The following is a 22,117-nucleotide window of genomic DNA, read 5'->3' on the forward strand; positions in this document are numbered from 1 at the left end:
GCTCCGTCTTCACGACGGGGAGCCCCGACTCCGTCTTTGCCTTTACGTAGCACGGAGGAGCCGAGCCTGCTGTCCTCGTTGATGACGATGCCGGCGCTGCGGTTCTTGACGCCGAACACCGCCGGCGAGCCGGAGGAATGGAAAGAAGAGCGGGAGGAGGAGTGAGAGGGGCAAGACGAGGAGGAGCTGAACCTCCTGGGCATCCATTGCCCGACACTCCGGCGGGGGACCGGGGCAGCCGCTGGGGCAGGGTATGCCAGTGTCGGGTCATTGTCGCCCTCGAGGTACTAGAGCACCTTGTGGAGCGTGTGGCCGAGGGCGCCCCACCATAGGCAGCACCCCTCGCTGTTCTTCACGCCGCCCACAACTGGCGCCCCGTTGGTGGATGCCAGCCGCTGCGCCTGCCGGCGCTAGAAGTACGCCGCCCACGACGCGTGGTTGTCGGCAGCGTACTGGGGGAGGGCGCGCTGCTCCCTTCATCAGGGACGCCCGCACGCGGTCGACCTCGCCAGCGAAGATGGCGGGGCGCGCGTCGACGTCGGGCACCGGTGGGATGGGGACGCCCCCGTTGCTGAGCCTCCACCCCGTCGGCCCGGCGCGCATGTCCGTCGGCCCGGTGCGCATGTCCGGCGGCGCCAGGATGTTGGCCTCGAAGAAGAGGTAGGCCTCCCACTCGTGGAGTGATACGTCTCTGTCGTATCTACTTTTCCAAACACTTTTGCCCTTGTTTTGGACTCTAACTTGCATGATTTGAATGGAACTAACCCGGACTGACGCTGTTTTCAGCAGACTTTCCATGGTGTTATTTATGTGCAGAAACAAAAGTTCTCGAAATGACCTGAAACTCCACGGAATGTCTATTTGGAAATAATAATAAATCCTTGCAAAAGATGAAGACCAGGGGGCCCACACCCTGTCCACGAGGGTGGAGGGCGCGCCCCCTACCTCGTGGGCCCCCTGGAGCTCCTCATACCTCAACTCCAACTCTATATATTTGCTTTCGGGGAGAAAAAAATCAGAGAGAAGAATTCATCGCGTTTTACGATACGGAGCCGCTGCCAAGCCCTAAAACCTCTCGGGAGGGCTGATCTGGAGTCCGTTCGGGGCTCTGGAGAGGGGGATTCGTTGCCATCGTCATCATCAACCATCCTCCATCACCAATTTCATGATGCTCACCGCCGTGCGTGAGTAATTCCATCGTAGGCTTGCTGGACGGTGATGGGTTGGATTGTTACATGATGAACCGCATCCGGCATAATTCTCCATCACTGATCCAATGCCTACGAGCTTTTCACATATTGTTCTTCGCTTATTTACTTTTCCGTTGCTACTGTTACAATCACTACAAAACACCAAAAATATTACTTTTGCTACTGTTATCTTTGTTACCGTTACCGCTACTATCATACTACTTTGCTACTAAATACTTTGCTGCAGATACTAAGTTATCCAGGTGTGGTTGAATTGACAACTCAACTGCTAATACTTGAGAATATTCTTTGGCTCCCCTTGTGTCGAATCAATAAATTTGGGTTGAATACTCTACCCTCAAAAATTGTTGCGATCCCCTATACTTGTGGGTTATCAAGACTATTTTCTGGCGCCGTTGCCGGGGAGCATAGCTCTATTCTTTGAGTCACTTGGGATTTATATCTGCTGGTCACTACGAAGAACTTGAAAGATGCTAAGACAACAATTTATCCCTCAACTACGAGGGGAGGTAAGGAACTGCCATCTAGCTCTGCACTTGATTCACCTTCTGTTTTGAGTAAGCTTGCGACACCTAAACCTGCTTCTGCTATTCGTTCTGATATGTCACATGTTATTGATGATGCCACTTCTGCTATGCATGATACTTATGATGAAACTACTTCTATGCTTGATACTACGGTGCCCCTTAGTGAATTTCTTGATGAAAAAATTGCTAGGGCTAGAGAGAAAGAAATTATTGAAACTGATTATATTGATGAAAGTGATGATGAAGACTTGCCTGCTATTCCTGAGGGTTATGTTTTTGATAAAGAAGCTTATTTAGCTATTTTAGCTTGCAAAGATATATATGAGCTCAAGAGGATATTAGCTAAATGGAATCAGCAATCTCTTAATGATAGAATGAGACCTCACCCTGCTTTTGCAACTTCACCTATCTGTGTTACCGATAAGGATTATGAATTCTCTGTTGATCCCAATATAATTACTTTGGTTGAATCTGATCCTTTTCATGGCTATGAATCTGAAACTGTTGTGGCACATCTTGCTAAATTAAATGATATAGCCACCCTGTTCACTAATGATGAGAGATCTCGCTACTTTCATATCCTTAAAAAAATTCGTTCTCATTAAAGGGTGACACTAAGATATGGTTTAATTCTCTTGATCCTGGTTGTGTGCGTAGTCCCCAGGATATGATTTATTACTTCTCTGCTAAATATTTCCCCGCTCATAAGAAACAAGCTGCTTTAAGGGAAATATACAACTTTGTGCAAATTGAAGAAGAGAGTCTCCCACAGGCTAGGGGGAGGTTTCTCAAGTTACTTAATGCTTTGCCTGATCATCCTCTCAAGAAAAATGAAATACTTGATATCTTTTATAATGGACTAACCGATGCTTCCAGAGATTACCTGGATAGTTGTGCTGGTTCTGTTTTCAGGGAAAGAACAACGGATGAAGCTGAAATTCTATTGAATAATATGCTGACAAATGAAAATAATTGGACACTTCCTGAGCCAGCTCCTGAGCCAATTCCTAAACCTATTCCTAAACCAACTCCGAAGAAAAGAGGTGTTCAATTTCTTAGTCCTGAAGATATGCAAGAGGCAAAAAAACCTATGAAAGAAAAAGGTATTAAAGCTGAAGATGTTAAGAATTTACCTCCTATTGAAGAAATACATGGTCTTAATTTACCGCCTGTTGAAGAAACATATGATCTTAATCCATTACCTACTGAAGAACCTCATGGTCTTGATAACCCGACATAGGTAGTAAAGGTAAATTCTCTCTATAGATTTGATAAAGCTGAAATCCCTCCTACTAAAATTGCTAGCCAATGCTTGGATGAGTTTGATAACTTTATGGTTAAGCAAGAAGATTTCAATGCTTATTTTGGTAGACAATTAAAACAAAATGCTTATATGATTGAACACTTGGGTGATTACATGGCTAATGTTAAAGGTGAACTTAAACTCATTAGTAAACATGCTTCTATGGTTACACTCAAGTAGAACAAGTACTTAAGGCTCAAAATGATTTGCTAAATGAAATGAATAGTAAGAAGAATGATTATGCTGTTAGAGTGGCTACTAGAACTGGCAAAATGACTCAGGAACCTTTGTATCCTGAAGGCCACCCTAAGAGAATTGAGCAAGATCCTCAGAGAAATAATATTGATGCACCTAGTCCTTCTAAAAAGAAGAAAAAGAAAAATGATAGGACTTTGCCTGCTTCTAGTGAACCTATTGCTGAACCACCTGAGAATCCAAATGATCTTTCTATTTCTAATGCTGAAACACAATCTAGTAATGAACATGAACCTAATGAAAATATTAATGATGATGTTCATGATGATGCTCAACCTAGTAATGATTATGATGTAGAAATTGAACCTGTTGTTGATCTTGATAACCCACAATCAAAGAATCAACGTTATGATAAGAGAGATTTCGTTGCTAGGAAGCATGGTAAAGAAAGGGAACCTTGGGTTCAGAAACCCATGCCTTTTCCTCCCAAACCATCCAAGAAAAAGGATGATGAGGATTTTGAGCGCTTTGCTGAAATGATTAGACCTATCTTTTTGCGTATGCGATTAACTGATATGCTCAAAATGAATCCTTATGCTAAGTATATGAAAGATATTCTTACAAATAAGAGAAAGATACCGGAAGCTGAAATTTCCACCATGCTTGCTGATTATACTTTTAAGGGTGGAATACCTTAGAAACTAGGAGATCCAGGAGTACCCACTATACGATGCTCCATTAAAAGAAACTATGTTAAAACTTCTTTATGTGATCTTGGAGCCGGTGTTAGTGTTATGCCTCTTTCTTTATATCGTAGACTTGATTTGAATAAGTTGACACCTACTGAAATATCTTTGCAAATGGCTGATAAATCAACTGCTATACCTGTCGGTATTTGTGAGGATGTGCCTGTTGTGGTTGCAAATGTTACTATTTTAACGGACTTTGTTATTCTTGATATTCCCGAGGACGATAGTATGTCTATTATTCTTGGAAGACCTTTTTTGAATACTGCAGGGGCTGTTATTGATTGCAACAAAGGCAATGTCACTTTTCATGTCAATGGTAATGAGCATATGGTACACTTTCCGAGGAAACAACCTCAAGTTCATAGTATAAATTCTATTGGAAAAATTCCATCGATTATTTTTGGAGGTTTTGAATTTCCTCTTCCTACTGTCAAGAAGAAATATGATATTCTTATTATAGGGGATGTGCATATCCCCGTTGAGGTAACATAGTGTTAGTCGGAATGAGTTTGTTAACAAGACCTGATCAACCTTGTTAGTGGATTCCTTTTGATGAGCATGAGATGGATGAAACTAGAAGGCACAACCTTCTGTACCCTCTTTCTACTTTCTGTTATTTAGTTGAAATAAAGTAAAAATAGTATTTCCCTGGCTGTTTTCTGATTTACCCATGCAATATAAAAATACCCCGAAAATAAAAGTTCTCCAAATACCCTGAAAATGGAATATGATTTTTTCTAGAATTTTTGAGAATATCTGGCACTGAGAACATAGCAGGAGGGGCAAGCACCTGGCCACGAGGGTGGAGGGTGCGCCCTACCCCCAGGGCGCGCCCCCTGCCTCGTGGGCCCACAGTGGCTCCCCTCCACTTATTCCTGCACCCACACACTCCTTCTTCCTCCCACAAACACCAATATCCAGCTCAAGCACGAGTTCTAGCTCATTTTGCTGCGATTTTCGATCTCCTTGCTCAAAGCACCTCTCACAAAACTGCTTGGGGGGATTGTTCCTTGGTATGTGACTCCTCCATTGGTCCAATTAGTTTTTGTTCTAGTGCTTTATTCATTCCAAATTTGTGCTGCTTAGGTGACCATGTTCTTGAGCTTGCATGTCAAATTTATATGGTTCCAAGTAGTTCTAATGCTTGATATAGTCTCTAGGCACTTGTAGGAGTAGTTGCTATCAATTTTGTGGAGTTTGGTTCACTTTTATTTGAAGTTACTAAAAATTTCAGAAATTTTTCAGAGGAAGAAATATGCTTAGGAAAATGTTCCAAGGTGGTTCTTCAAGGAAGCAAGGACCCAGGCTTGCAATGCGTGATGCTGACGAGGAGCCACCAAGGGATGCTCCAGTGCGGCCTTGTGAATGGCCCTCAGTAAATTTTATGGATCGAGCGGGAATCAAAGAAGAATTTAACGCATACTTGTGTAATGCTGATCTTGTGAGCTTTGAGGCAGACAAATGCCGCCAGCACCACTATCTCACTAGTACATTTGTGAGGAGGTTTGAATTTTCATCTTCACGTAATTCTCCAACTGTCATGTTTGATCTCTATGAAAAATCTTATACTATGGACTTAGAGGATTTTACTGCTGCTTGCAAACTTCCACAATGGGGTAGTGCTAGTGAACCTCGCAAATCTGAATTTAGAAATTTTCTTGCTAGCATAACTGTGGGGGAATCTAGAGACATAGCACAAGCTACCATAGGGAGCATTCATTTTCCTGCTATACATTATTTTGCTCTTTTCATAGGTAGGTGCATAAATGGTAAAGATGAAGCATGTCACATGTGTGTCCCTGATCTCAGTATTCTTAGGAGTGATGTGTTAGGAGAGCAAACTTATAACTTGGGAGCCATTGTTGCACGTAGGTTGCATCATAATAGATTTAATGGAGATTTCTTTGGAGGAATTTATGCAACCCACTTAGCTGATTTTCTTGGTGTGGACGTTCGTGAGGATGATATTGAGTTGCCTCCTACCCATTTAGACTATAATGCTATGGTTTACCACCAGTTTGTCGAGAGGAATGAATCACCCCTCCGATATCGCTTAATCTTTGACAGAGTCATGCTGTGGGTATTACTCTCCCTACTCCTGCCTTCTTTGATTATCAGGCAAAAGGAAGATATGTTATTACCAGAGAGGAGGCAGATGAGTACGAGAGGAGGGCGGAGGCAGCTCGCCGCCATGCTGCAGCTTAGGAGGCAATAACTGCCGCAGCTCAGTACGACCCCAGCTACAACTACGGATATCCGCCAGGCCATCCTTGGCAATAAACCAACTTAGGCCAAAAGCCTAAGCTTGGGGGAGTACGTATCTCTCACCGACATTACATTCATGTTCACACACTCATTGCTAGATGTCGGTGCTCATACTCTTTCACTATAATATCCATGCTAGTTTATTTTCTTTTTCTTGCTTTCTTCTTGTGTGTTTAATAAACTTTAAGAAAAACAAAAAAAATTAGTGTAAGTTTTAGTTAGTTTACTTTTCTTGCTGTAGTAGTAATAATTAAAAAGAAAACCCAAAAAGATTTCTTGTTCTTCTTTTGCTTGTTGGGAGCTTTCCCGTGTAAATAGTTTTATTTCTTTTATTTTCTTTGGGGGTCGTAGGAGAAGACCATGATTAAATTGTTGAAGTGGCTCTTATATGCATTATTGTTGATTTAACCAAGAGCCCATATTTCCTTGTCTTCTCCTGTTTATTGAAAGCTCGCAGATTCCAGCTTAGTCCAATGCACGTGCACTCTTATTATTATTCACATCGTTCGGTCGTGCAAGTGAAAGGCAATTATGACGATATATGATGGACTGACTGAGATGAGAAAAGCTGGTATGAACTCGACCTCTCTTGTTTTTGTAAATATGGTGAGTTCATCGTTCCTGATTCAGCCTATTATGAATAAACATGTTTGCAATGACAATTAGAGATCATAGTTGCTCGTGCCATGCTTGATTAGCTATGAGTCATAATGGTTTACCTTGCGTGCCAACATGCTATTAAAATGGTTGTGATGTGGTATACTGGGGTGGTATCCTCCTTTGAATGATTTAAGTGACTCGACTTGGCACATGTTCACACATGTAGTTGAAACAAATCAACATAGCCTTCACGATATTTATGTTCATGGTGGATTATATCCTACTCATGCTTGCACTCAATGTTTATTAATTATAATGCATGTTCATGACTGTTGTTGCTCTCTAGTTGGTCGCTTCCCAGTCTTTTGCTAGCCTTCACTTGTACTAAGCGGGAATACTGCTTGTGCATCCAATCCCTTAAACCCCAAAGTTATTCCATATGAGTCCACTATACCTTCCTATATGCGGTATCCACCTGCCGTTCCAAGTAAATTTGTATGTGCGAAACTCTAAACCTTCAAATAAACATTTTGTTTTGTATGCTCGAATAGCTCATGTATCAACTAGGGCTGTCCGTATCTTCCATGCTAGGCGGGTTATTCTCAAGAGGAGTGGACTCCGCTCCTCACTCATGAGAAAATGGCTGGTCACCGGGATGCCCAGTCCCATGCTTTATGAAACTAAATCAAAATAATTGCAAACAAAACTCCCCCTGGGACTGTTGCTAGTTGGAGACACTCGTTGTTTCGAGCAAGTCATGGATTGATTCTTGTTGGTGGAGGGGGAGTATAAACTTTACCATTCTGTTTGGGAACCGCCTATAATGTGTGTAGCATGGAAGATATCACCATCTCTTGGTTGTTATGTTGACAAAGAAAGTATGCCGCTCAAAATATTATTTATCTCTATTTCAAAACCGAGCTCTGGCACCTCTACAAATCCCTGCTTCCCTCTGCGAAGGGCCTATCTATTTACTTTTATGTTGAGTCATCACCCTCTTATTAAAAAGCACTAGCTGGAGAGCGCAGCTGTCATTTGCATTCATTACTATTAATTTATATTGGGTATGACTATGACTGGATCTCTTTTACCATGAATTACAATGTCTAGTTAGTCCTTGATCTTTAAGGGTGCTCTGCATTTATGTTTTGCGGTCTCAGAAAGGGCTAGCGAGATACCATCTTGTTATATCATATCATGATTGTTTTGAGGAAGTGTTGTCATCCGAGATTTATTATTATCGCTCGCTAGTTGATTATGCCATTGATATGAGTAAACATGAGACCTGAGAGTTATTGTGAATGTGGTTAGTCATAATCTTTGCTGAAAACTTGAATGCCGGCTTTACATATTTACAACAACAAGAGCAAACAGAGTTTGTAAAAGTTTTTCTTTATCACTTTCAGTTTATCAACTGAATTGCTTGAGGACAAGCAAAGGTTTAATCTTGGGGGAGTTGATACGTCTCCGTCGTATATACTTTTCCAAACACTTTTGCCCTTGTTTTGGACTCTAACTTGCATGATTTGAATGGAACTAACCCGGACTGACGCTGTTTTCAGCAGACTTTCCATGGTGTTATTTATGTGCAGAAACAAAAGTTCTCGGAATGACCTGAAACTCCACGGAACGTCTATTTGGAAATAATAAAAAATCCTTGCAAAAGATGAAGACCAGGGGTCCCACACCCTATCCACGAAGGTGGAGGGCGCGTCTGTCCCCTAGGGCGCGCCCACCTACCTCGTGGACCCCCTGGAGCTCCTCCGACCTCAACTCCAACTCTATATATTTGCTTTCGGGGAGAAAAAAATCAGAGAGAAGAATTCATCGCGTTTTACGATACGGAGCCGCCGCCAAGCCCTAAAACCTCTCGTGAGGGCTGATCTGGAGTCCGTTCGGGGCTCCGAAGAGGGGGATTCGTCGCCATCGCCATCATCAACCATCCTCCATCACCAATTTCATGATGCTCATCGCCGTGCGTGAGTAATTCCATCGTAGGCTTGCTGGACGGTGATGGGTTGGATGAGATCTATCATGTAATCGAGTTAGTTTTGTTAGGGTTTGATCTCTAGTATCCACTATGTTCTGAGATTGATGTTGCTATGACTTTGCTATGCTTAATGCTTGTCACTAGGGCCCGAGTGCCATGATTTCAGATCTGAACCTATTATGTTTTCATGAATATATGTGAGTTCTTGATCCTATCTTGCAAGTCTATAGTCACCTACTATGCGTTATGATCCGGGAACCCCGAAGTGACAATAATCGGGACCACTCCCGGTGATGACCATAGTTTGAGGAGTTCATGTATTCACTATGTGCTAATGCTTTGTTCTGGTACTCTATTAAAAGGAGGCCTTAATATCCCTTAGTTTCCATTAGGACCCCGCTGCCACGGGAGGGTAGGACAAAAGATGTCATGCAAGTTCTTTTCCATAAGCACGTATGACTATATTCAGAATACATGCCTACATTATATTGATGAATTGGAGCTAGTTCTGTGTCACCCTATGTTATGATTGTTACATGATGAACCGCATCCGGCATAATTCTCCATCACCGATCCAATGCCTAGGAGCTTTTCACATATTGTTCTTCGCTTATTTACTTTTCCGTTGCTACTGTTTCAATCACTACAAAACACCAAAAATATTACTTTTGCTACTGTTATCTTTGTTACCGTTACCGCTACTATCATACTACTTTGCTACTAAATACTTTGCTGCAGATACTAAGTTATCCAGGTGTGGTTGAATTGACAACTCAACTGCTAATACTTGAGAATATTCTTTGGCTCCCCTTGTGTCGAATCAATAAATTTGGGTTGAATACTCTACCCTCGAAAACTGTTGCGATCCCCTATACTTGTGGGTTATCATGGAGCGAGCGGCGCCCGAAGCCGTTGGTCACCGCCGCGTTGCCGGGGAATCGTCCGACCATCGCTTTGGGCTCGAGGAGAGAGGGAAGGGGATGAACGCCGGCGGACGGGGAGAGAGGCAGAGCTCGGCGGCTGGTTTGGGCTCGGGCTGGTGTGGCCAGAGGCGAGGGGAGGCGCTGGTTTTATAGCCCCGCGCCGTGTGTACGCGTGGCGGGAGTGGAGGTGTCGCCGCGCCGCCCGTGAGGAATCAATGGCAAGGCCGACCGGCGGCAGCCTCGCCATTGATTCCCTGTGGGAAACCGAGGCGTTCTTAGGGAAGACGAGGCGCGCGTCGCTGACTCGGCGGGCCCGCGGCTCTTTCATGCCAAAATCGCTCGCCCCGGCGCCCCCGGGCGTCCCTAGCGCGCCGGGTTCGGCCTGGGTCTGACGGCGCCAGTTTCGGCCCAAACCGGCAAAAAAACGGGCTCCTGGGGCGCAACTGGGCCGATTTTTGGGCGCCGGCATGGAAAAATTGCCTGGGGAGGGCCTGTTGGGGGCGCGGCTGGAGATGCTCTAACATAAGGTCAAAATGTGTCTTTTTTTGGCAGCGCAGCAATAAACATAATGACGAGCTTAATCAGTGCGGTCGCCTTGGACCCTGGGAACATTGAGGACCTTGTCGGCGAGGGGAGCGACGATCTTGGTGGCAGCAGAGACGTTTGTGTTTGGCGGCAGCCTCTTGAAGGCCTTAGAAATGTCGAGCCCTGGATTGCGGTGGATCAGGCTGATCAATGTAGTGTAAAGCACGTCGCGAGCAAATTGCCGAGATTTGTTGGCGAAGGCCATGTTCCCGTTGTCATGACATGTCTTCAGCGCTTCAATCAGGCCTTCGAAGAACTTGGACAGTCTAGCGCTGGCAACCACGTGCTCTGAAGTGGGGAAGCTCTAGCTCTTCATATCCATGACCACGAGCTGGGAAGAGAGGCGCTCGGCTGTGTTAACCAACTCATCCGTCCAGAGGGAATACATCTTCTGCAGCTTGTCCAACGCACCCTTGGCATCTTTCCGGAGAGTTTCTGCAGCGGCAAGCTTCTCCGCCAAAGTCTTCTCCCGCATGTTGGCGGACTCAAGGTTCTGCTCCAGTCTGGCAAGCTTGGATTTCAAATCCTAGATCACACCGTCGGCTGTGTTCAGTTCTTGGCCCTTGGACGAGAGTTGAGTCTACAGCTCCCCTAGAGTGTGAGCTACTTTTTGCGCCTCGGCCTTAAGGACCTCGACCTCTTTGCCGCGAGTGATGAGCTCCTCTTTCAACTTCCCGGCCCGAGTCTCCAAACCCGTCTTGGCGGTGGTAGCGGCCGTAGCCTCATCAACAGCTTCCTTGAGCTTGATGGCATTCTCCAAAGCCTGTACCTCTAGGGCCTTTTGGTGGTCATCCTCCAACTTCTAAGTACGCTGCTTCACAAGTGCTTCAATCTCATCATCCTTGCTGTGAAGGGTGGTGGCAATGGCTTGCTCGTGGGAGGCGAGTTCTTCAGCCTTGGCATTGAGCTGCATCTCGCGCTCTATCAACTTGCTGTCGCGACTCGTTGCCTTCTCCCCGGCAGCGACCAACTTCTCCTCATGGTTCCTGAGTTCGCGGGATCGATCATTGTACCACGTCCACCACTCTTCCGCATTATCCTTTAGTTGCTGGTCAACTAAGCCCAAGCATTTGCGCTCTTCCTCAATCTGTTTCAACCTCTTGCTGTACCTGTCTTGGGCATCCTTGAACCTAGCAGCTATGGCCTGCAAGAACACATAGTCCTCCTTCTCATTGGCAATGTCTTCAGCATCTGTAGACCTCTGGCCCAAGGGAAGTAGGATTCGAGAAACTTCTTCTTCAAAGTTCAGCTCAGCAGTGCCACACGAGTTGGGGGCTCCAAGGTTGGCCTGGAAGGTCACCATCTCAGTGTCGGTTGGTGGGATTAGCGGGGCCACTAACACTGGTTGCTCAACGAGCACAGGTGACGGGTCAATGGTGTGTGCCGCATCTACGTCCATCCTGGCAGGCTCGGACTGGTTGCCGGAGGCCTCCTCCATCACTGCCTGGTCCTCTTGGATGTTCCAGTCAGTTCGCTCAGGGTTTTCTGCGGCAGCAATCTTGGTGGCCTCTTCAGCAATGGGTTTGGCAATACCGGCTACCTCCATGACCTCATCACCTCCCGCTGGATAAGTTGGGACTGAAAACCGAGACACAAGACAGGAGGAAAGAATGAGGTTCAAATCACAAACGGAAACCAAAGAAAATTCTTGCGGAAACGGCTCTGCAACAAGAGGATTACCCAGCTGTACTATCTGGGAAGGGGCATCCCCTCCCCCGGCAACTTGCATTGCCGGCACACGGCCCTCGACACCCACTTGTCGGGGAGATCCCGGTGTGAACATGGTCGTCGGTGGAGGCCCTTGCCGGAGAAGTTTCCCCGGGGATAATGGTTGACGGGGTCCCCTTGGTAGGATCGGCTTTTTGGCGCTCCTCGCCTTGGTGTTCTCTCCCGTCTCCTTGCCATCTCCAGAAGGATGAACCTCAGTGTCAGTAGCAGCCGTCTGGGATGGCGGCACAATTGGGGAACGTAGTAATTCAAAAAAATTCCTACGATCATGCAAGATCTATCTAGGAGAAGCATAACAACGAGCGGGGAGAGTGTGTCCACATACCCTCGTAGACCGAAAGCGGGAGCGTTTAGTAATGCGCTTGAAGTAGTCGAACGTCTTCACGATCCAACTGATCCAAGCACCGAACGTACGGCACCTCCGTGTTCAGCACACGTTCTGCTCGATGACGTCCCTCGAGCTCTTGATCTAGTAGAGGCCGAGGGAGAGTTCTGTCAGCATGACGGTGTGGCGACAGTGATGATGAAGTTACTGGCACAGGGCTTCGCCTAAGCACTACGACGATATGACCGAGGTGTGTAACTGTGGAGGGGGCACCGCACACGGCTAAGAGAAACTTTGGTGTGCCTTTGGGGTGCCCCCTCCCACGTATATAAAGGGGGGAGGAGAGGTGGCCGGCCCAAGGGGGGCGCGCCATGGAGGGAGTCCTACTTGGACTCCCGGTCCAAGTAGGATTCGCCCCCCTCTTTCCTATTCCCACTGGGAGAAGGAGGAAGGAGGAGGAGGAGAGAAGGAAAGGGGGGCCGCACCCCCCCCAACCCTAGTCCAACTCGGTTTGGGCTTGGGGGGCGCGCGCCTCCACCGCCTCCTCTCTCCACTAGGGCCCATGAAGGCCTATTAACTCCCCCGGTGAAAGGATCGATATAGTTGACTAGAGGGGGGGGTGAATAGGCAACTAACAATTTTTAGCTTTTCTTTACCAAATTAAACTTTGCATCAAAATAGGTTGTCTAGATATGCAACTAAGTGAGCAACCTATATGATGCAACGACAACAAGCACGCAAGTAAGTAAGAGAAACAACACAAGTAAACTAGCGAAAGTAAAGGAACAAGATAACCAAGAGTGGAGCCGGTGGAGATGAGGATGTGTTACCGAAGTTCCTTCCTTTTGAAGGGAAGTACGTCTCCGTTGGAGCGGTGTGGAGGCACAATGCTCCCCAAGAAGCCACTAGGGCCACCGTATTCTCCTCACGCCCTCACACAATGCGAGATGCCGTGATTCCACTATTGGTGCCCTTGAAGGCGGCGACCGAACCTTTACAAACAAGGTTGGGGCAATCTCCACAACTTAATTGGAGGCTCCCAACGACACCACAAAGCTTCACCACAATGGACTATGGCTTCGCGGTGACCTCAACCGTCTAGGGTGCTCAAACACCCAAGAGTAACAAGATCCGCTAGGGATAAGTGGGGGAATCAAATTTCTCTTGGTGGAAGTGTAGATCGTGGCCTTCTCAACCAATCCCGAGCAAATCAACAAGTTTGATTGGCTAGGGAGAGAGATCGGGCGAAAATGGAGCTTGGAGCAACAATGGAGCTTTTGGGGGAAGAGGTAAGTCAACTTTGGGGAAGAAGACCCCTTTATATAGTGGGGGGAACAAACCAACCGTTACCCCCCCCTCTGCCCCGAAGAGAGCGGTAGTACCGCTGTGCCAGCGGTACTACCGCTTGCAACACTAAGCGGTACTACCGCCCAAAAGCGCGGTACTACCGCTTGGTCCACAGCGGTACTACCGCGGAGGGAGGGCGGTACTACCGCACAGGAGCGGTACTACGGCCCCCCACAGCCGCGGCCAGTACCGTAAAACCCGACACGAAAAATGAGCCCTCGAATCGAGGCGGTACTAGCACGAGACCAGAGCGGTACTACGGCTTGGGGCCACCAGCGGTACTCATGCTCTGGAGCGGTACCACCGCGCCCAGAGCGGTACTACCGCTTGTGGCACCCAAGCGGTACTACCGCTCCGTCCCGCGGTACTACCGCTGGGACCAGAGATAGCACACACACGGAGCTACTAGCGGTACTACTGCTCTGGGCGGTACTACCGCTCCGGAGCGGTACTACCGCTTGTACCACCCAAGCGGTACTACCGCTCTGGCCCGCGGTACTACCGCTGGGACCAGAGAGGGCACAAAGAAAGGAGAATCCAAGCCCATCAACGAAACGGAAAGGCTCGGAGGGAGGGGCAAAGGAAGTGTACGTGATGATTCCGCCCTAGCCTTTCCAAAGCGGACCCCCTCTTGATAGTACGGTGATCCCTATGAAACTAGTCCACCAAACTAATCCGAAAGGACTACACCGTCTTCGCTTTAAGTTCCGAGGGGAGGATATCGTCTCGTGCCCAAAAGAATGAATCTCTGAAAAACACTCAACGCACACGATTAGTCCGCAAAAGCATTGTCATCAATCACCAAAACACCTTAGGGATAAATATGCCCTTACAATCTCCCCCTTTTTGGTGGATTGATGACAATACGGGATTTGCACAACTGGGAAAAATCAAATGGCATAAGCAAACCCCAAGTCTCTAAAATATAGACGGGCTCCCCCTAGATGTGTGCCATCAAGATAGGTGCTTTGAGCTGCACGACACACATACTAGGATCAACACTCCCCCTGTATTTTAGAGACCAACAACCTAAGCGAGAAACAAGATAGCAGGATATATAACATAATTAAGCATATAACTCAAGAGATATCAAATGACTAGAGACAAAGATAAAGATATAATAATGATAGGGTAGCATATGTCTCACACCATATGACGCGAACTAAAGTCTTACGGAACACAAAACCAAGCAAACGCAAGTTCCAAGCAAAACACAAGGTATCACATAACGAAAGCACAAAGGCAAAGACACACTCGCAGACGCAAATCCCTAAACTCTCTCCCCCTTTGGCATCGAGACACCAAAAGGGGCAAAGAGCTAACCTACGGCTCCAGGTGAGAGCATCAGGACTCTGCGTGATCATCTGCACTGCCGTCCGCGCCCGGAAACTGCTCGGCATCGGAGTCGGTCCACGGACAGTGCTGCTGGATCCACTCCTCCTCCTCAGTAATCTGACCCTCTGAGCCGCTAGTGACTGTCGCACCCATCTGACGCATCAGTTCCTTGTGTCGTCCTCTTGCCTTCTTCTCAGCCACATGAGTCATGTACTGACCATGAGACTCCATGCAGAACAGCTTCTTCATCTTGTGTTTCAGCTTCTTTGCCCAAGAGGGCTCTGCTACAGAAGGCTCTGTCCCAGGTGGCACATACTCCTCATCATCATCCCCGGTACCAGCCTCGTCCTCGGTCTCCATGGCAGCAGCAGAAGATGGAGCTCCAGATCTACCCCAGTTATCCTTCTTCCTCAGACGCTTGATCTCATGAGAGACCAACTCTCCAGTCTCCAGCTGCTCATCAGGATAGGTACGTCTCCAGGCCCTCTCAATAAGCAACATGATGAACGGACCATAAATTGGGCACTTGCGCTCAGAGACAGCCGCCAAAAGCTCAGACCACATGACATGAGAGATGTCCAGAGACTCGCCGGTGTTTACGTCCTTCTCACGCTGGCAGAAGAGAAGCATGTCCACAAGGTAAGAGTGCACCATGTCCAGATTCCCAATGCGAGGGAAGAGAGTCTCGCGGAAGATGCGGTGAAGGATGTCCAAATAGGTAGACAACTCATAGGTTTCCTTCCTGGTCTCAGGGTGGACCTTCCGAGTACAGTAGGGCCAGAGGGCTTGCTTGTGAGTGGAGGTGGTATTCTGGTGAGGACGAAAACCAACTGGAGTCTCAAGCCCTTGATCTTCCACCTCAAGCAGCCCCATGAAGGCCTGCCACTTGACAGCTAGCACCTTTCCATTTGTCATCCAAGTCAGAGTCCTGTCTGCGTCAGTCCCTAGGTGAACAGTGGCAAAGAACTGTGCCAGCAAATCTGCATCAAAGTCTTTGTTGAACTGCATGATCCTGAGAATGTTCAACTGAGAGCACATCTGTAGAGCATCACCAAAGTACTCAGGGTCCTTCTCCATGGCATCCGTGTTGATGGAATGAACATTGACATAGAGATTCTTCTTGGCTTTGATCACATCAAAGTATGTGGAATACTGAAACCGGTTCCAGAACGGGCGGTTGACAAGATTGGGTTCTTGTTCTTCCTCATAGGGGTTGCGCCTTCGCTTGTCCCAGAATTCCCTGCTAGACATCTCAGTCACTTTCCTGCCACTTGGCTTTGGTCGGCTGGCAATCTTCTTCGTGCGAGGAGGATTAGCACTTGAGGAAGCACCCCCTGCCGGCTGTGGAGCACTGGAAGAACCACCTGCAGGCTCAGATGAGCGGTACCGCTTCGACGTTGAACGCCCAGGGTTGACACGACGGACTTGCTGCTCAGGATGTTCATCACCTGGAACCAAACACACGGACACAAGAAACAACCAGTAGAAACGATCAAAACCAAATAAACACAACAAAGATGGATCAACATGTGGTAGGAAACAATGGAACTGGGCATCCAGCGGTAGTACCGTGCCTGCTCAGCGGTAGTACCGCTTATCCTCATAAGCGGTAGTACCGCTCCTTGGAGCGGTAGTACCGCTCCAGCGGTAGTACCGCGCCATATGGGCGGTAGTACCGCTCGAGACGGGGCACGGCGGATCCCTACTGCCGTGGTCAGATCCGGCACTACCGGGGATGCCAAATTCAAAAATAAACCTACCAAACATCAATCCAAAGAGTCTAGTTGCCTTCTCCAACCTACTCAAGCCTAGATTTGGCCAAAAATCTAGAGATGCAACTACTATTGCCCCTAAAACGCAAGATCTGAAAACTAGACACGAAGAGAAGAGGAACGGGGGCAATACCGGCATCCATGGCAAGAGAACGAGGTGGGGATCGACTCCACCGAAGGAAATGGAGAGGAATGGTCCGGAGACGGAGGGCCGCCGGAGCCTTCCCGCGGCGAGATGGCGCTGGAGAGAGGAAGAGGAACCAGGGGACGAAGCAAATGGGTATGGGGTGGAGGAAACCACCCCTGCCCACGACTTAACCCCCTGGCCCCGCCCCTCAGCGGTAGTACCGTGGTGAGGGGCGGTAGTACCGCTTAGCCGAATAGGCGGTAGTACCGCCCTGTTGAGCGGTAGTACCGCTCCAGCGGTAGTACCGCTCCTTCACAACGGTAGTACCGCCCAGCGCAACACAAACTAGACTCTACACACATGGTGCAAAACGAAAGACGGGAAACAATGGCAAGAAGACCAACAAGAGCACTAGCAAGAGAACAAGAATCACACACCTCTATACGAGAGGGCGGTGGCCGAGGCCACCTATGTTTGAGTCACTTGGTATGGCACCGCGAAGAATTATCCTTGGGCCCATGACCAAAGCTCGTCTATGAAGCACAAGTACCATCAAAAATGGCTAATGTGGAAGAGTGAGATTAGTTTATGCATTGTGGGGGGAGGGAAAGTTCATTGAGAGAACAACACTCCCCCTACGTCCATGCCTACACCTAGACAAGAAAGCACAATGAATGTGAGGGGTGTGCAAAGGTTCAAACCACATTGCTCGAATCAATGATATTTAGCTCATGCCTTAACTCGCGAAATCTTGCTTCATCCAATGGCTTCGTGAAAATATCTGCAAGATTATCATGAGTGTTGACATAGTTGAGCTCGATCTCCCCTCGCCTAATATGATCCCGGATGAAGTGATACCGAATCTCAATATGCTTTGTCTTGAAGTGTTGCACCGGGTTGAGAGAAATCTTGATAGCACTTTCATTGTCACACCAAAGAGGCACTTTGTCACAAATGACACCGTAATCCTTTAAAGTTTGCCTCATCCATAAGAGTTGTGCACAACAACTTCCGGCCGCCACATACTCCGCTTCGGTGGACGAGAGAGACACACAACTTTGCTTTTTGGAAGACCAACTTACCAAAGAGCAACCAAGAAATTGGCACCCTCCGGAAGTGGACTTCCTATCCACTTTGTCTCCCGCCCAATCGGAGTCCGAAAAACCTACAAGCTTGAAGTTTGCTCCTCTTGGGTACCATAGGCCAAAGTTTGGGGTATGAGCCAAATATCGAAAGATTCGCTTGACCGCCACAAAGTGGCTTTCCTTAGGTGCGGCTTGAAACCGTGCACATATTCCCACACTCAACATGATATCCGGTCTAGATGCACAAAGGTAAAGCAAGGATCCAATCATAGAGCGATATACCTTTTGATCCACCGCTTTACCATTGGGATCAATGTCAAGTTGGCACTTGGTGGGCATTGGAGTGGAAGCCGGCTTGACATCACTTAGCTTGAATCTCTTTAGCATGTCTTGAGTGTATTTGGCTTGGTTGATGAAGGTTCCTTCTCTTCTTTGTTTGATTTCGAATCCGAGAAAGAACTTCAACTCTCCCATCATAGACATCTTGAACTTTGAGGTCATGAGAGCGGCAAATTCTTCATTGAAAGCTTTGTTAGGGGAACCAAAAATAATATCATCAACATATAGTTGGCACACAAACAACTCCCCTTTGACCTTCTTAGTAAAAAGAGTGGGGTCGATTTTCCCGATTTCGAATCCACGATCTTGTAACAACTCCGTAAGATGCTCATACCACGCACGTGGGGCTTGTTTAAGGCCATAGAGCGCCTTGTGGAGTTGATACACATGATCGGGGAAATAGGGATCTTCGAACCCGGGGGGTTGTTTGACATATACCAACTCATTTATGGGACCATTAAGAAAGGCACTCTTCACATCCATTTGTTGCAAAGTGAAATTATGATGAGAAGCATAAGCAATCAACAAACGAATAGATTCAAGACGAGCAACGGGGGCAAAGGTTTCACCGTAGTCGATACCCTCGACTTGGGAGTAGCCTTGTGCCACTAGACGAGCCTTGTTGCGAACAATGATTCCATGAGCGTCTTGCTTGTTCTTGAATATCCACTTGGTTCCAATGACATTATGATTCCCGGTTGGCCTTGGCACTAACTTCCACACTTGGTTATGTTCGAAGTTGTTGAGTTCTTCATGCATGGCGTTGAGCCAATCCGGGTCCTCAAGCGCTTCATAAACCTTTTGGGGTTCGACACAAGAAACAAACGCATGATGTTCACAATAGTTTGCTAATTGTCTACGAGTGCTTACCCCCTTTCTTAGGCTTCCAACCACATTCTCCATGAGATGACCTTTGGTGGTGAGCTTGGAAGCGATCTTAGCGGCACGACGCTCCAATTCCTCCTCGGAAGTGAAGTGAGGAGGGGTAACTTGATCATCTCGAGCATCGTCTTGAGCTTGTTCTTGATCTTGAACTAGCTCGAGGGGAAGAACTTGACCTTGGGCATCATTTGGTGGATCACCACCATCTTGAGGTTGATCTTGCCCTTGATCTTGTTCATGAGGTTGAGGGCCTTCACTTTGTTCTTCGGAAGCGTGTGGGTCTTGGGTTGGTGATGGCTCCACTTGATTGGAGCATTGTCCTTCTCCTTCGGCCACAAGGGGTTCCTCAACGGGTAGGATATAACCAATACCCATTCTTCTTATGGCTTGGGGAGGAATTTCATCACCTACATCACAAGTACCACTTTGCTCCACTTGGGAGCCGTTATTTTCATCAAACTCCACGTTACACGTCTCCTCAATAAGTCCCGTGGACTTATTGAGAACACGGTAAGCATGGGAGTTTGTAGCATAACCAACAAATATGCCCTCATGAGCTCTAGTCTCAAATTTAGACAAACGAACACCTTTCTTGAGAATGAAACACTTACACCCGAACACCCGAAAGTACTTGAGGTTGGGCTTGTTCCCGGTGAGGATCTCATATGGAGTCTTGTTCAAGCCTTTGCGAAGATAGAGCCGATTTGAAGCATGACACGCGGTGTTGATGGCTTCGGCCCAAAAGTTGTATGGAGACTTGAACTCCGCCATCATGGTCCTTGCCGCATCCATCAACGTCCGATTCTTCCTCTCCGCAACACCATTTTGTTGAGGGGTGTAAGGTGCGGAATATTGATGCTTGATCCCCTCATCACTGAGAAACTCATCCAAGGTGTAGTTCTTGAACTCGGTGCCGTTGTCACTTCTTATTGTCAAGATCTTTGTATTGTGTTGACGTTGGGCTTCATTTGCAAAGTCAATGACTGTTTGTTGGGTCTCACTCTTCCTCTTGAAGAAATACACCCACGTGTATCTAGAGTAGTCATCCACAATTACCAAGCAGTACTTTCTACCCCCAAGACTATCAAAGGATGGAGGCCCAAAGAGATCCAAATGAAGGAGCTCCAACGGCCTCTTCGAGTAAATAAGAGTCGTGGGAGGGTGAACCTTCTCATGAAGCTTTCCTTCGATACAAGCACTGCAAGCACGATCTTTGGCAAAACTAACGTTCGTTAGTCCACGGACATGGTCCCCCTTGAGAAGACTTTGCAAAGATCTCATATTGACATGGGCTAAACGGCGATGCCACAGCCACCCCACGTCAACTTTAGCCATTAGGCATGTCGCGGTCTTAGTGGGTTGCTCCGAAAAGTTAATCACATAGAGACCGTTCTCGACATGCCCAACAAAGGCTACTTTAAGAGTCTTGCTCCACAAGAGGGCCACGGTATCAATATCAAAGAAGGTGGCAAAGCCCATGATAGCAAGTTGACGAACGGAAAGTAAATTGTATGCAAGGGACTCAACTAGCATGACCTTCTCGATCGTGAGATCATGAGAAATGGCAACTTTGCCGAGTCCCAGTACCTTAGAAGACGAGGCATCACCCCACTCGACATTGGTGGGCATAGATGGATTCTTGTGCACGTCCACCACCAAGTCCTTGCTTCCGGTCATATGATTTGTAGCTCCACTATCGAGCAACCATGATCCCCCACCAGAAGCAAACACCTACAAGAGATCAATGCTTGGTTTTAGGTACCCATTTTGTAATGGGTCCTTTGATGTTAGCAACAAGGGTCTTAGGAACCCAAATAGACCATTCAATGTACTCATGAGGAGAACCAACGAATTTGGCATAAACATGCCCATCACTAGCACGGCATAACACATAAGAAGGATTAAAGTCGCCGGCTTTGTTGGAAGGAGTGGCATTGCTCTTCTTGACACCTCCACCCTTCGCATTGTTCTTCTTCTCCTTGGAAGTACCCTCTCCCTCCTTCACAAAAGTTTGCTTGAGAGGAGGAGGTCGCTTGGTCTTGTCATTCTTCTTCTTGTTCTTGGGATTGGGTGCGAACCCAATCCCCTCCTTGGCCACAACTTCCTTTTGATTGCTCAAGAGGTCGTTGAGGTTCTTCTCACCTTGTATGCATGACATGAGGCCTTTCTCAAGTTGCTCCTTTAGCTTAGCATTCTCCTCAACAAGATGCACATGCTCACAACACGGGTTAGTAGCATTTGCATTATCAATTAACACCATATGAGGAAAGGTGGCTTTCTCCTTTGTTAGCTTCACTTGGAGTTGATCATGAGACTCCTTGAGGCTAGCATGAACGCCCTTCAAGACTTTGTGAGCCTTGTCGAGGATGCCAAACTCCTCTTTGAGTCTAGCAAGATCAACCCCAAGTATAGCCTTCTCGGAGTTTAGCACACGAGACACAACAAGAGCATGATCAAGATCCTTCTTTAACTTAGCATGATCATCGTTGTATGACTCCTCAAGAGCCAAACGAAGACCACGCTCTTCGTCAAGAGCATTGGAAAGATCCGAAATCTCATCGGCATAGTCACGACTATGCCCCTCCATCTTAGAGATGGTATCTTCGTGAGCCTCGATCATGTCATTGGCTTCACCAAGTTGTTCCAAGAGAGCAACGAAGTGCTTCTTGGATTTTCCCTTGAGTTTACTCATAAAGATCTCAAACTCATTTTCCTCCACATTTGTTCCCTCATGTTCATCAATACTATCCGTCGAAGAAGGATGATTAATGATGGTAGTTTTGATGTTGGAGGTTACCTTATTGGTGGCTTTAGCCATGAGGCACTTGG

The sequence above is a fragment of the Triticum aestivum genome, chromosome 6D, assembly GCF_018294505.1.
Source record: "Triticum aestivum cultivar Chinese Spring chromosome 6D, IWGSC CS RefSeq v2.1, whole genome shotgun sequence".
Lineage (NCBI taxonomy): Eukaryota > Viridiplantae > Streptophyta > Magnoliopsida > Poales > Poaceae > Triticum > Triticum aestivum.